The 12648-nt window shown below is 45.6% G+C and overlaps 1 long non-coding RNA gene across 4 annotated transcripts in view; it reads left to right on the top strand.

The window, feature by feature from the left end:
• The first annotated feature begins 452 nt into the window (after positions 1–452).
• LOC146766257 (uncharacterized) overlaps positions 453–12648 on the top strand; it is a 46260-nt gene continuing 34064 nt past the window's right edge. Inside the window, exons 1-2 of one of the 4 annotated variants that reach the window (XR_014958067.1) lie at positions 453–4310; positions 12289–12534. This is a non-coding gene — a long non-coding RNA (uncharacterized LOC146766257). Of the gene's footprint in view, positions 12535–12648 lie in introns of all 4 variants that reach the window. The other 3 variants (XR_014958068.1, XR_014958069.1, XR_014958066.1) reach the window with 3 other exon arrangements.

The raw sequence follows: 12648 nt of genomic DNA, 5'->3' as shown, positions 1-12648 counted from the left end.
TTCAAGCAACACAACAGCACTCTTCTGTTACGGTGTGGAAAAAAAAAAAGGTGTTTTTCTGTAATAATAAGATTCTTCAGCCCTGATTTGTTTCCAGAAAAGCTTCAAAGGAACCTTGTTTGAATTATTACTTTGACAAGGACCTAGTTGTAGGCTCTATGTGTAGAATACTTTCAGGACCTATGTAGAACACCCAATAAAGCTCCTCTGGCTATAGCTGAGCTGCTGGGTCACCAAATCCCTTCACTTGGGAAGAAACAAGAGCAGGGGCTCCTAAGGACAACAGTTATCCCACTTTACCCTTCAGTGACAAATGGGGATCTCCAAAACATCACAGACATTTTTCAGCATCTCCAGAGCACCACTTATACTCCACCCTCTGAAGTACATAGCATATGTGGGAAGATTTTGCTATAAAACTCTGAAGGTTGGCAAGAGCTTGCAACCTTCAATATCTTGCAATCATAGGTGAATTTAGGAGCCTATCAGAAAAAAAAGATAAAAGGTTTTATGTGCCATCAACTTGAGACAAGCTCAGCAAGGAAAAAGAGGGGAGCGGGAGGGATCAGCACAACCTAGTGCTAAATTACAAATACACACCATAGGTGAGGTTTCTTGCACTGCAAGCCCCATGCAGAGCCCTCTGGGAGGGCCAGTCCCCTCTTTACAGCTCTCTCCATCCCCCTGAGACAGCACAATAAATGCCTCCACACTTCCCAGCCCTTTGGGAGAAAACCAAGGTGGCAGTGCCTCTCCAAGGAAACCTCTGCTCCCTCCCTTGAGACCTGCCCCAGATCAGGACGTATCCCTTGCACAGCTGTGCCTGGCCTCCCATGGGACAAGGCTCCAGCAATTCTGTTTACACATTTTACAGCCTTATCAGTGAGGAGGCTTCACTTTCACAGGTGGCTTCTTGCCATGACACATCCCCTCCTCAGGGGCTGCTCCTCACCCTGTCCCTCCTTTACCACCCCTCCTTTCTCAGCATTTTCTCCCCTCCCTTCTCACAAAACTAAGTTATCTAACCTGAGCATTTTTCTTCCCTTAGTCTGGTTCTTACTCTCAGAGGAGCCATTTCCTCCTGTCTGTTGATGATGGTTATTATTTCTGCTCTGTAAATGCATCTATCATGATCTTTTCTTGCAACGTGTGAGCAGCCACAAGTTCCTCATATTTTTCAGGGAACCTGTTTAGCAAGGATTCTGCAAAAGAATGGTTTCTCTTCTTGTCCTGGAAGGTTGCAAGTGTCACAGTATAGGGCAGCATGCTGATTGCAGCAGAAAACACTAGAACTATTAGCAGCTTAAAAAGGAAACAAGAAATAAACCCCCAAATCCCCAGACATCCTTTCCTGAGGCTGGACAGAAGCTCCTGCTTGGCCAGCTTGCTGAGTTGACAAACACATCACATCCCATGGCTGGAATGCTAATTAATTTTGCAACTAATGAGCTGGTGATAACACATTTACCACACTGGAAATGTGAAGGAAGGCACAGCTTTGATACACAGTGTCACCTTCCCCAGTGGGCAGACAGGATATCCCCAAGGCCACATGCTCTCGCTGTGCTGTGCTGGTAGTTGAGGAAGTGTTTCACACCAAGATGAGTCTTTCCAAAGAATCAGTTCTCCATAGAGACCTCTCAAGGTCAGGGATCAGGAAGGGCTGGCAGTTCCCTGCAGGATGAGGAGTCGAGGATAAGTCAGTCAGCAGGACAGGGCTCCCCATACCGGAGGACATAAGTGAGACCAGCAGCCAAGTGTGGGGATGGCAGCCAGGGCCAACCCAGAACCCAGATCATTTGTGATGATAGAGCACATCAAGGCAGGAGCTCAAAGTGCAGGTCAGTCAGCTCCAGTGACAGTAACCACGGTCAGACAGTCTAGTGGTCACCAGGCAGGTTTGATGCCAAACTGGGAGGTCAGTCCATGGATCAGGGTCCCAATGTGAAGCCCACATCTACACCACAGCTCAGGGAGCAATGGAAAGTCATGAACTGAGTTTAAATGGAGCTCCTGAGCCCATGGGCAGGGCAGTGTCTGGAGGTCCATGGCAGGCTCATCAGGCTAATTACGCTCAGGGCCCTGACACTTCATCTCCACAGCCCTGGCCAGTATCATAGCCAGGCACTAAGAGAGATGCCGGCACATCCCATGATATCTCAGCACCTGGGTTCATACCAGGTAGCCCAGAGCTTACAGATGGATTTCGCCACTGTCCCCTCTAAGTGCAAACTCCACAGCCTTCACAAAAGGAATAAATGCTTCTTTCTGAAAAGCCTTCAAAAATAAGAGGGATGATATTCCATTTTACAGAGCAGCCTGTGTCTGAGGCATCTCAAGAAGGTGAAGCAATAACCAGGAACTGCTTTCCTCCCCACATGCCGATGTGCCCTGGGGCAAGGAAAAGCAGCTGCAGGAGCAGCAGGGCACCTCCCAGCCCATCAGTACAGCAGCACGGAGGCAAAGACAAACAGAGATGCAGGAAGTGATTATGCCTTCCGATAACAGAGCTGTGAAGCTGAGTAAGCAGTTGGTGATTTGAGCTGGCGCTAAGCATGGGGCTTTCATTACAGACAAACAACCTAAACACAAACAACACAACTGTGGCAGTTGTTGAATATCAGTGAGGAAAGTTAAATAACCTTCCCCAATGGATACTGCAAAAGTGGAACATGTGGGATAAGAGCAACAGTAGCAGTAGAGGCTGGAAATTGGCCAAGACACAACTGGAGCGCACACACAGACACCTTCATCATTCAAGAGGAGAAGTTCAGTGTTCCAAGAGCATCATGGAATGCTCCCTTCCAGGTGACATTTAACTGTGTCTTCAGACACCCGACAAGAACACACTCTGCAATAACTGGAGATGTCCAATAATCCAAAGCAGAAAAAGCTTTCTATTCTGTTACTGAGCTGTATCCTTGCAGTGGTACTCTCTGACCCTGGGTCAGAACATACAAGCTTACAATCAGAAAGATTTAATGAAAAGCATGCAACAGCCAGAGAGCCTGCTGCCAGGGGAGGAGGGGAAGAGAGAGCAAGGGAGGAAAAACACATCAAATGGCTTATAAAGAAAGAAGTATGTGCACTTCCCAGCAGCAGATACAGTCTTTTAAGCCATCCCACTTGGGGGAGCTTCCCCTAACTCTGAGACTTTCTTGAAGGCAAAAGATAAACACATCATGGGGCCAATATAAGGGCTGTGCAGCTGCACAGGTCTCTTAGAAGGTCCCTTTTGTATTGCCTTGGCTTGTTCTTCAAGCTCAGAGGGAAGGTTAAGTTGAAGTCACCTGCTCTCTGATTCCCTGTGTACGCACTTGAGCCGTCGCAAAGGGAGAGGCAGGTTCTGCCAGGGACAAGATTTATACACTTAGTCCTTTTGAAGTGAAAAATAAAGGAAAAAGCCCTGCTTTCAGAAAAGCAGCTCTGGGAATATGCATTTCCCCAACACAAGCTCCATGTAGACATGACATTTAACAGTCCTCAAAAATCTCTCTGAGGAGTTGTCAGACTTGCTCATAGCAATATGTGGGAAGTAGAGAGTCTGGCTTCCCATTCTGAAGAAACCAACAGCCAGCACTGCTCCTTTGGGTTGGTTATGCTCAAGAACAACTGAGACAGTGATGTTCCCACACCTTCCAACACAGAGCTTCTTTTTCATCACTATCTCCTACCCCACCCTAGTACAGCTCTTACCCAACTCTCTCAATCCAGCTATCCACTTACATGCAGCTGAAATTTTTCAAGTAAATACAGCTTGCCAAAGATTATGCTTCCAAACTCCCACTGTAGTGCCCTCCCCTAGACCTCCCCTTTTCCTTCTGGCCCCTCTTGTGCCTTACTCTTCCCCAGAAGTCCCCATTCCTCAGGGGATACTTCCCTGAGCAAGCAGAGACCTTCTCATTTACTGTTTATGTGGTTCTTCCTCTTTCCTCCATAGTTTATATTGTGGTGGTAGGTGGATTCTTGCTGGGGATTCATGGCTGCTCTAGGACAGGAGGAAAGAGGAAGAATAGGTCAAAAATACATGGTACTTCCCTTCTCAAACACAAATTATTTACTTAACCTTCAACCATTTTCAGCTGAAGAGATTTTTTCAGCCTTAGAGGGTTGGTCTATTCTGTGATCCCTAACAATCTTGGTTTCAAATACTATTGTCTTCCTTTGAACACAAGAATACAGCTTGCACCCAGAACACCCTCTGATGAGAAGTTCTCTGCGTGTCCTACCTGGTACATCCAGAACCTGCTCCCACCATTTGTTTGAAATCTGCCCACATTTGTTGGCCTCCAATTCTTGCAAGGAAAAAGGTAAGAACAAGCAGTCCCTACCTATTTGCTTCATGCATCTCTAGATTTTGTTTTTCTCTGTTACATTCCCCCTCAAATCATCCCTTTTCCAGGCTGAAGTATCCCAGAGTGCTTTATTGCTTCTTTTATGGGACTTTCCATGTCTGGACTCAGGTCACCCACAGCAGATGGGAGAGGGTCTGATGCTTTCCCACTTTTAGAGTATCCTGTTCTTCAGAAATGAATTTGACTTGTGCTTCCACAAGGCTTTTACAGAAAAGAAAGAAAGCATGGACAAACATTCCTTTTTTAGACTCACTTTCCTTCATTTGAAATCAAAGGCAATTACTTTAAAAGCAGAACAATTTCTCTTCTAAAACTACACAAAAATCCCCTTCTCAGAAGAGCCAAACAAAAGATCATGACTCAGGCATGGAGCTTTAACTTCCTCATCCTGTAATCCAAACCTTTGACCTCCAACATTCTCTGTTTCTCTGAGGGCATCATAGATCTGCCCCATCTCCAGTTTGTTGGATTGATCTTGGAGATCTATGGCACTTCTGAAATACCTTTTGGTCAACTCAACAGCACTCAGAAGCAGCAGCTTGGAATTTGAAATTTTGACCTTGCAATTGTGGCTTTCTTTTACACATTAGATATTTGGGAGAGTAGGGAGGGCAGGGTAATGACTGGTGAAGAAGGTGCTGTGTTTACAGAATACAGCCATCAAAACCTCTCTGGCTGCCCATGGACTTCAGGAACCCCTCCTCTCCAGGGCAGGCCAGAGGGACTTCCTGGCTAATATCAGGTAAGGAAAGATTTCTGCTGAATAGCTGCATGTTAAGATGTGTTTTATAACCCCCTGGTTAGCCCAGAGGAATTCACTGGCTGTCAGAGGATCAACACGTCCACAGTGTGGACAGCTGGGATGCCTTGGTATTAAGTTACAGCTTTGGCATCACCCTCAAGTTCAGCAAGTCAAAGGAAATAGTTGCAGGTTGTTTTATTTACTGAGCACCAAATAGGTAATAGGATTACAGACAAGTAAAATCAAAATTTTAAAAACTACAAATGAACATTTAGAGTCATTTGCAGGTGTCTCACATTCTTAAAGGATTCAGCAAACAAAATCTCTATTAGTTTAATATGGTCCTTCACAGTAAGGTTGTTTTTGTGGTACAGGGTGTTTCAAGAGGTCCAGGCTTCTTTTCACAGCCCATGGGCATTCAAGGATCAAAAGGATTAAAAACTACTAATTTCCCAAATCTCAGGTCAAATCAAGAAAGAGCTTTGGACCTTCCAGTCACTAGATCAGTCTGTTCTACATCCTTCAGAAACATCTGTGCCCCTTGCTGTTCTCCAGGCCCAGACTGTGAATGCAGCAAGGTTCCTACGGCCCAGGGCCTCAGCTGAGCTCAGGGTTAATCTCTGACCATGACCATTCTCTCCCACCTGGTAGAACAGCTCCCAGTGGGTGCTCTTGCTTCCAACAAGAGTCAGATGATTCCCCAGCTCTTACATTCCCAGACTGGTCTGGAGACAAACTTACACAGCCAAGACTGAAAATCAGTGAGGAAGCTCTCCAGATGAAAGCCTGTGCAACCAAAAGGAAATCGCATTATGCTTTATGATGGCATGAGGAACTTTATTAAAAACAACATAAGCAAACAAAAGGAATAGCAGTGGAAGGAGATGTTTCTGGCCATGCTGCCATCAGATTAAATGCTCAGAAAACCTTGACCTCAGCATGAAGCCTTTTAAAAGACCGATCCCTGTTTCATATTGGGCATGAACCACCACTCCACAATATACAGAAGCAGCAAGGCATTTAACCTGTTATAATCTTGATTGCCATCCACCAGCTCAGAGCAATGTGTTAGGAAAGCAGAATTGAGAAGGAAATAGGGATTGCTGCAGAATAGCAAGATTTACACTAAAGAATACTGAGTGCCCTTAAAATTACAATTTTTACATTTTTAGATATAAAGAAGACAGCAGGAATAATCATATTGGTCTCCTGCATAAAAAATGTTCTTAGACTTCATCTGATGTCCCAAATTTCTTCTGGTTGAGATAACAATACATGGATTCTTCAGAAGCTTCAAGAAACAGAACCACCACTGTATCCCTTGGTAATTGGTGCCAATAATTATTTAATTGTTGCTATTTAATCATGGTTAAAAGTCATGTACCTTCTCTTTCTAGGCTACATTTATCTAAGTTGAATTTCTAGCTGCTGGATCACATTATGTTTTCATCTGTTTTTCATCCACACACAGGCATTGCTTTACTCAATGAAATTCATCCCTGCATTTTAGGCTGACATTTTTAGTCAGGAAGGAAAGGATCCTACATCCTGCTGCACGTGAAAGGCTGCCACTGAATTCAGAACACCAAGTTGAAAGGTGACATCTGCTCTGTAGTTAAGGCTTGCTTAGAGCAATAAGGACAAGCATCATCCCCCAGATAATATTTCTGGAGCTTTCTGAAGGGGTAGCCTGAAGCAGCCAGTCAGCAAGGCTGGCAGCAGTTGACTACTTTTAACATCGCTGTTGAATTATTGCCATCATCAACTAAAGTTATGAGTATATGAGAGTCCAATAAAAGACAGCAAGTGCCATCAAAGTTGCAGAGAACATTTTGTAACCATTCCCCAAGGGGAGACACATGGGCAGGGGTGAGGACATGAACCCCTCAGTAGCTCTGCAGGATATGGCTGTGCTGCCATCCATGACCCTGACCCTTCTGTGCTTGAGAAACAGCAGCAGATTACCCCTTACCTCAGAATCTGGGTCAAGATTGAACAGTGGCTGACTTCTCCAGCTGAAAGGTCTCCTGTCCTGTGACACAGGCTCTCTGGAGGCTGATGCAGGGCACAGCACAGCCAGCTGCAACCAAACTGTAAATGCAGAATTTTGAGAATGTAAGTTAGAGTCCCATGGGTCTGGCAAGGGCCGAGAGAGGGAGAAAAGGAGACCTCGGCTCTCTCTATGAGCTGTAGTACAACCATCCATCTCCAGGACAGTGATGCTGTTCACAATCACAGTGGGAAAACATATTTGTAACAGCAATGCTCAGAACAATCTGTCCCCCCCGCCCAGTAATGACACAATGGAGGAAGCAGCTGGTGCAGCCAAGCAGCACCAACTGGCATTATCTTAACACTCTGTGCGGTAAATTGTGTCAGAGCTGTTTTCTGTGCTGTTCAGTCATTCCCTTCATGAGTGCTTGGGGCAGAGGAGCACAGATAACCCTGGCCAGGACCTGCCTAGAAGGCCCCTGCAGCTCCATACCAGATCCCTGAAGCAGCAGCTCTGCAGCAGATCCTTGGACACCAGCAATGGATTGCTATGGTCTTAGAAAAATATCTGCTAGGCTTCGATCTCCCAGTCACAGCCCTGACATAAGCCATGTGGGCAAGATGAGTCTTGGCAAAGAGGGCACCTCTCAGTGTTGAGATTAGGAATTTCCCCACTCCGGGCCAGTGGAGAAACAAAGAGCAAAGGGGAACCAGCCTGCTACTTTTAAATGTGTGGTTAAACCAAACAAATCTATTTTCCTTATGTCTGCTGTCAAGATGTGAAGGAGTTTTTTCTGTAAAAGAGCCGACAGTGAGATATGCATGTGAGATACAGGGAGCAGGTCACTCTTTTTCACTATACCAACTAGTTTCTCCCAAATGACATTTTTTATATTTAGTTCCAGGTACTTCTTAGTGTAAGAGAGGATCCAGACAGGACTGATGCTTGGACAGCTGGGACTTGCCCCCGCAGCCCAGAGCCAGAACAAAGCCAGTTCTCCAGGTAGACTGTTCATCACAGCCTAGGAAAATTCCTGCTTTCCCTTGTGCCTGAGGCATGTGCACACACATGCACATCCCAGATCCAGCTGCAAAGCAAACCTGCTCTAGTTTGGAGTTAGCAGACACAGGAAAAAGGCTGAAACCTGACTCCAAACCTCCAGTATTGATTGGGCCCAAGTGCTCCCCTTTCTATGTCTTGAGATTTTTTCTCCTGGCTCTGCCACATGCACCCCTTCAGTCACTGGATCACCAACTAAGCACCCCATGTTTCCCAGCCTAGCAGGACGGAAAACCTGTCTGACAGCTGAAGTTCCTGAAAGAAGCATGATGAGGTGCTAAGAAAATAACTGTGCTTACACACTCTTTGGGCTGAAACAGCTGCTTTTGTAGCTGGATGGGGTTTTGGCTGGCAGTCAGCTCTCCCTACAAGGCATCTCCACAAGACACTCCATTTACTTCCTGTTCCCTAGCAAGTCCCTGCAGGAAAGCAAAGAAACTGGAATTAAACATATATGACAGAGCCCAGCCAAGACACACAACCTGAATTCCCAGACAAAGTGCAAGACAAATATAAGCATCACAGAGGAACAAAAATAATATAGGCTTAAGTCTTGCATGAGCCCTCTGTAAATGTGATCTAACAGCAGGCTGCACCTTCCAACCTGTCAGATTCCATAAATGCAAGGTCTGTGACACATCAGAACTCACAGAGACACAAGGAATCAGGGATTTAGAAAGAGACCTCAGGGATTCACCACAAACTTGAAGGACATAGAACCCCTACCCTCAAATGGTGGTTGGTGCACTGACATAAAATGAATGTGTTCTCTGAGTCCCAACCCAGTTCTGCACAACTGGAGGTGCATGGCTCCAGGTTTTTGATAGGGAAGAGAAGAAATCAGAAAGAAAAAACTTTCCTGAATTCTCTTCTCCCTGTCTGTCTGGGACAGGCATCTGGTGGCCCCTAACACCATAAGACCACCTGATGTCTGAGTCACATTATCAGTGTACCTCCAGCTGTACTACAGATATGTCAACAGCAGGTTAAAGAAGGAATAAAGGAGTGAAGCAACACTGCCCAGCTACAGCCAATCTTCTATTCTTAGTTTTCCCAAAATAGTTCTCTGGGGTCCCAGCACAACACTCCAAAAACTAAATTTCCTTTGTAAGATTAACAAATCCAAAGGCTGCCTTCCACCCATGAAGGATTTAACATCATATTTACTACCAAAACCTTCAAGTGTGAAAACCTTGAGTATTTAAGTTGAATGTGGTTCTTCACAGGTTTCTCCTCTGCTCAGGAGGAGCCTGAGACTTGAGGTACTGAGCAGACACACACCATGTCCTGCCCCCCACAGGGGAAATCCCACTGAATCCAGCAGCATTGTTAGCCCAGCAGGAAGCATAAATCTCACAGGAAAGACTGTTCTAGTGATGTTTCCAGGACAGTTTTCCAGATCAGAGACATTTTGGGATCAAAGCCAAGGCAGAGCTGGCCAGCACCTCCAAGATGGTGGCTAAGTGGAAAATCTCCACAGTGGTAGAAAGAGTAAATGGTAGACACTTTTTATGAAGTTTCAATTACTCATGAAAGAAATTGGAAGTTTTTCTCTCTCCATAAAATGTTACATTTGTTTTGGCAGTGGGGAAAAAAAATCCTCTCCCCATCATACAGGAATGTTTCCCTACTCCTGAAGTGAAAGAGTTTACAAAAACTGAAAAGGAAAAAAAACATCTGCCACCAGAGTAATGACTTTTAACAAGTATTTTGAGCATTCACCATGAATAGGGAATATCAATGCAACCAAATCTGCTTGATACTGTTGACACCTTTTCAGGAAGCAACCATCAGTGCCACAAGGACATTTTCTGTCATGCTGGCAGGAGGGCAATGAGCAGCAGCTCACCAAACTCCATTCAAGGGCTTTGTTGAGCTGGGGTCTAAGTGAGCAAATGCTAAGGGAAGGCTGGAGCCAGAGCACTTCCCATGAGACAGTGAATCGAGACCTTCACCCTCCTGTGAGTCAGTGTCACAGGAGGCAAATTGCAGAGGTTTCTGGCTAGCTGGAGCTGCAGCAGATTGTCCTCTCCAGATGCACAGAGACTGCACAGAAGCAGTACAGGAGACCTGCTGGGGAGGGCCCAGTTGCAGCTGCTTCTGTTCCAAAGCCTGGCTAGCATCAGTCATGCTGAGAAGATATCAAAGGGGTAGCAGGCACCTCTGCTTCATGCACAGAAGTGGAAGAGACTAAGAAAGAACAGCTCAGGAGACGCAGAGGAAAGTACAAGGGATGAGAAACACATGGGTCACAAAGGACGCATGCAAATGCACAAAACCCATGCAATTACCTGCTGCAGAAATGACAGCAGGATCGCCTTGTTTCACAGATCCCTTGAGAAAAAGCAGCCTTTCTGCCACTCCATCCTGCTTCAGAGGCTTTCTTTCATGCCTGTCCTTAGCCTCCTGACTGATCCTCTCCACCCAGGTCTCCTCTGTCTATGAGCAGAGCAGGGACACTACTGAAGAGCAAAACAGCTCATGTACTTCTGAGAAGCCTACATTCCTCTCTAGTCACCAAAATAGTCCAAAACCAACAAGAAATGGTGCCTTCGTGAGAGAAAACAAGAGCGGGGAGAAAGGAAGATGGTTTACAAAGCCAGCCAAATATTAGAAAGTAAAGTCATTGCATTCACATATAACACAAAGTCTCCGGTTCAGTGTGACCACATCAGAGCCTGTGAGGATTACTAACAGCCTCTGCATGGGTTTGCTGCCCACACCCATTCAGCAAAGGGTACCCACAGCTAAGAGAACACGTGTCTTGCTCTTACTTACTTATTTGGAGCTCTTGTTTGGAAACTCAGACTCAGAAAACTAAGAGCAGCAATTTCCAAATACTTCTTAGGTGGTTATTCACGCACTTGCAATATTCCATAAGCATTTGTCATTGCTGATTATCTTAACAAGCAGTGTTTGCAAAGCAGAAGTGAGGAAATGGTGAGGGACAAGCAGTTCCCGTCCTATCTTAAAGCAGGCCCCATTTTGTGTAGCATGGCTGAAGCACATGGACAACTTTTCCTAAAAAGTTCCAAGGACAGACACCACAAGCTCTCCTCTGATTATCAATCTACCTCTTGCTTCATAACCCTCATCTACTTAACAAAGCCTTCCCTCTCCAAAGTTTCATGTTGTATCAGATATAACAGCCTGCCTCAAAGAGGGAGATGTGATGAAACATCAGAAAGAAAAAAGTATGAGTGAAAGGAAACCCTACCATTTCAATCTACCTCATGCAGTCAGCCTGAAGAACAAGAGGTAAAACCCCAGCTATGGTGAGAACCACAGGAGTCTGGCAAACAATTTAAGAGCTGCTTAAGGTACTGTGCTGAGGAGGTGCTGCAGTCTCCACCCCAGGATGCAGAGAGCACAAACTGAATTTAAAAATCCGTAGAAAGTGAAATGGTGACGGGCTGTAAGTTTTCATCAATTCCCACTGCAGGGTCAGCTTCTGTGAGTAGCCCTCCAATACAGAAGACACTCCTTGTTTTCTTCTTTCACTCCAAGAGTTTCTCTCCAGCTGTGAGCTACTCACTGCTCATGTGCTTTCTCCTGAGCATCTGATCAGCAGAAAACAGTGCTGCATGGATCATGCTGGAAAGCATGGGCTCCACTTCTGTCACCAGGGAGAGTCCTGTAAATTGCAGAAATTCATGGATACCAGGGTCCCACCAGCAAAGGGAAGAAGGGGCACCAGGATTGAGTAAACCAGAGTGACTGGCCTAATGTAACAGCTGCCCAAAGGGCCATTCTCAATTCCACTGTTACTCTGTCCTCTGCTGATGCTTCCAGCACTGGAGATGCCTACATGAGCCAAATTCAGTTCACTGAACCAATCAAAAATTAACACTACAAAAAACCACTGCAGCAATGATGGGCTCAGTCACCTGGTCTGGCTGCATCCACCCAGTGCATGTGAGACTATTGCAACAAGTGCCCAAAACAGGTATTTTGAGCTGAAGGAGCACTGGACACTTACTCTCTTGAGAAACTCATTTTGCTCATGCTGAACAGATTTTGTGTGGGCTGGGCTTTCATGCCACTAGTCCACCAAAAGGACAGTCAATAATTCTGTGCAGCTTTTCCCAGCTTTCCACTTATGTATTTTAACTTTTTTTTTTTTTTCTTTTGGGATTTAGAACAATCTCTTCCTACCTGTGCATGCCTCACACAAGAAGATCCCATTTCTGATGGTTCTGATGGGAGGGCTTTGTACATCGTGGCAAACAGCAGCAAAGCCCTGCCCTCCACTGAAAAGTCCATCTCTACATATGAGTGGTCACTCCAACCTCACTGCTGGGTGAAGATGTTTTCTTCCTCCCATAAAAGAGATAAACTACAGGAGCTGTACAAGTCACACTCCCTGCAAGGCAAAGCAGCAGCAGGTAAGGCCAGTAGACACTCCTTACAAGGAAATGGAACGTTCCATCACTTACACACAAGAACAACCATAGTTACCCTAAAGGGTGGGGGGAGAGATAGAACTGTGAGGCAGCACA

This window comes from Lonchura striata, chromosome 12 (assembly GCF_050655825.1).
Source record: "Lonchura striata isolate lonStrDom1 chromosome 12, ASM5065582v1, whole genome shotgun sequence".
NCBI lineage: Eukaryota > Metazoa > Chordata > Aves > Passeriformes > Estrildidae > Lonchura > Lonchura striata.
This window is presented reverse-complemented; position numbering and strand designations above follow the sequence as displayed.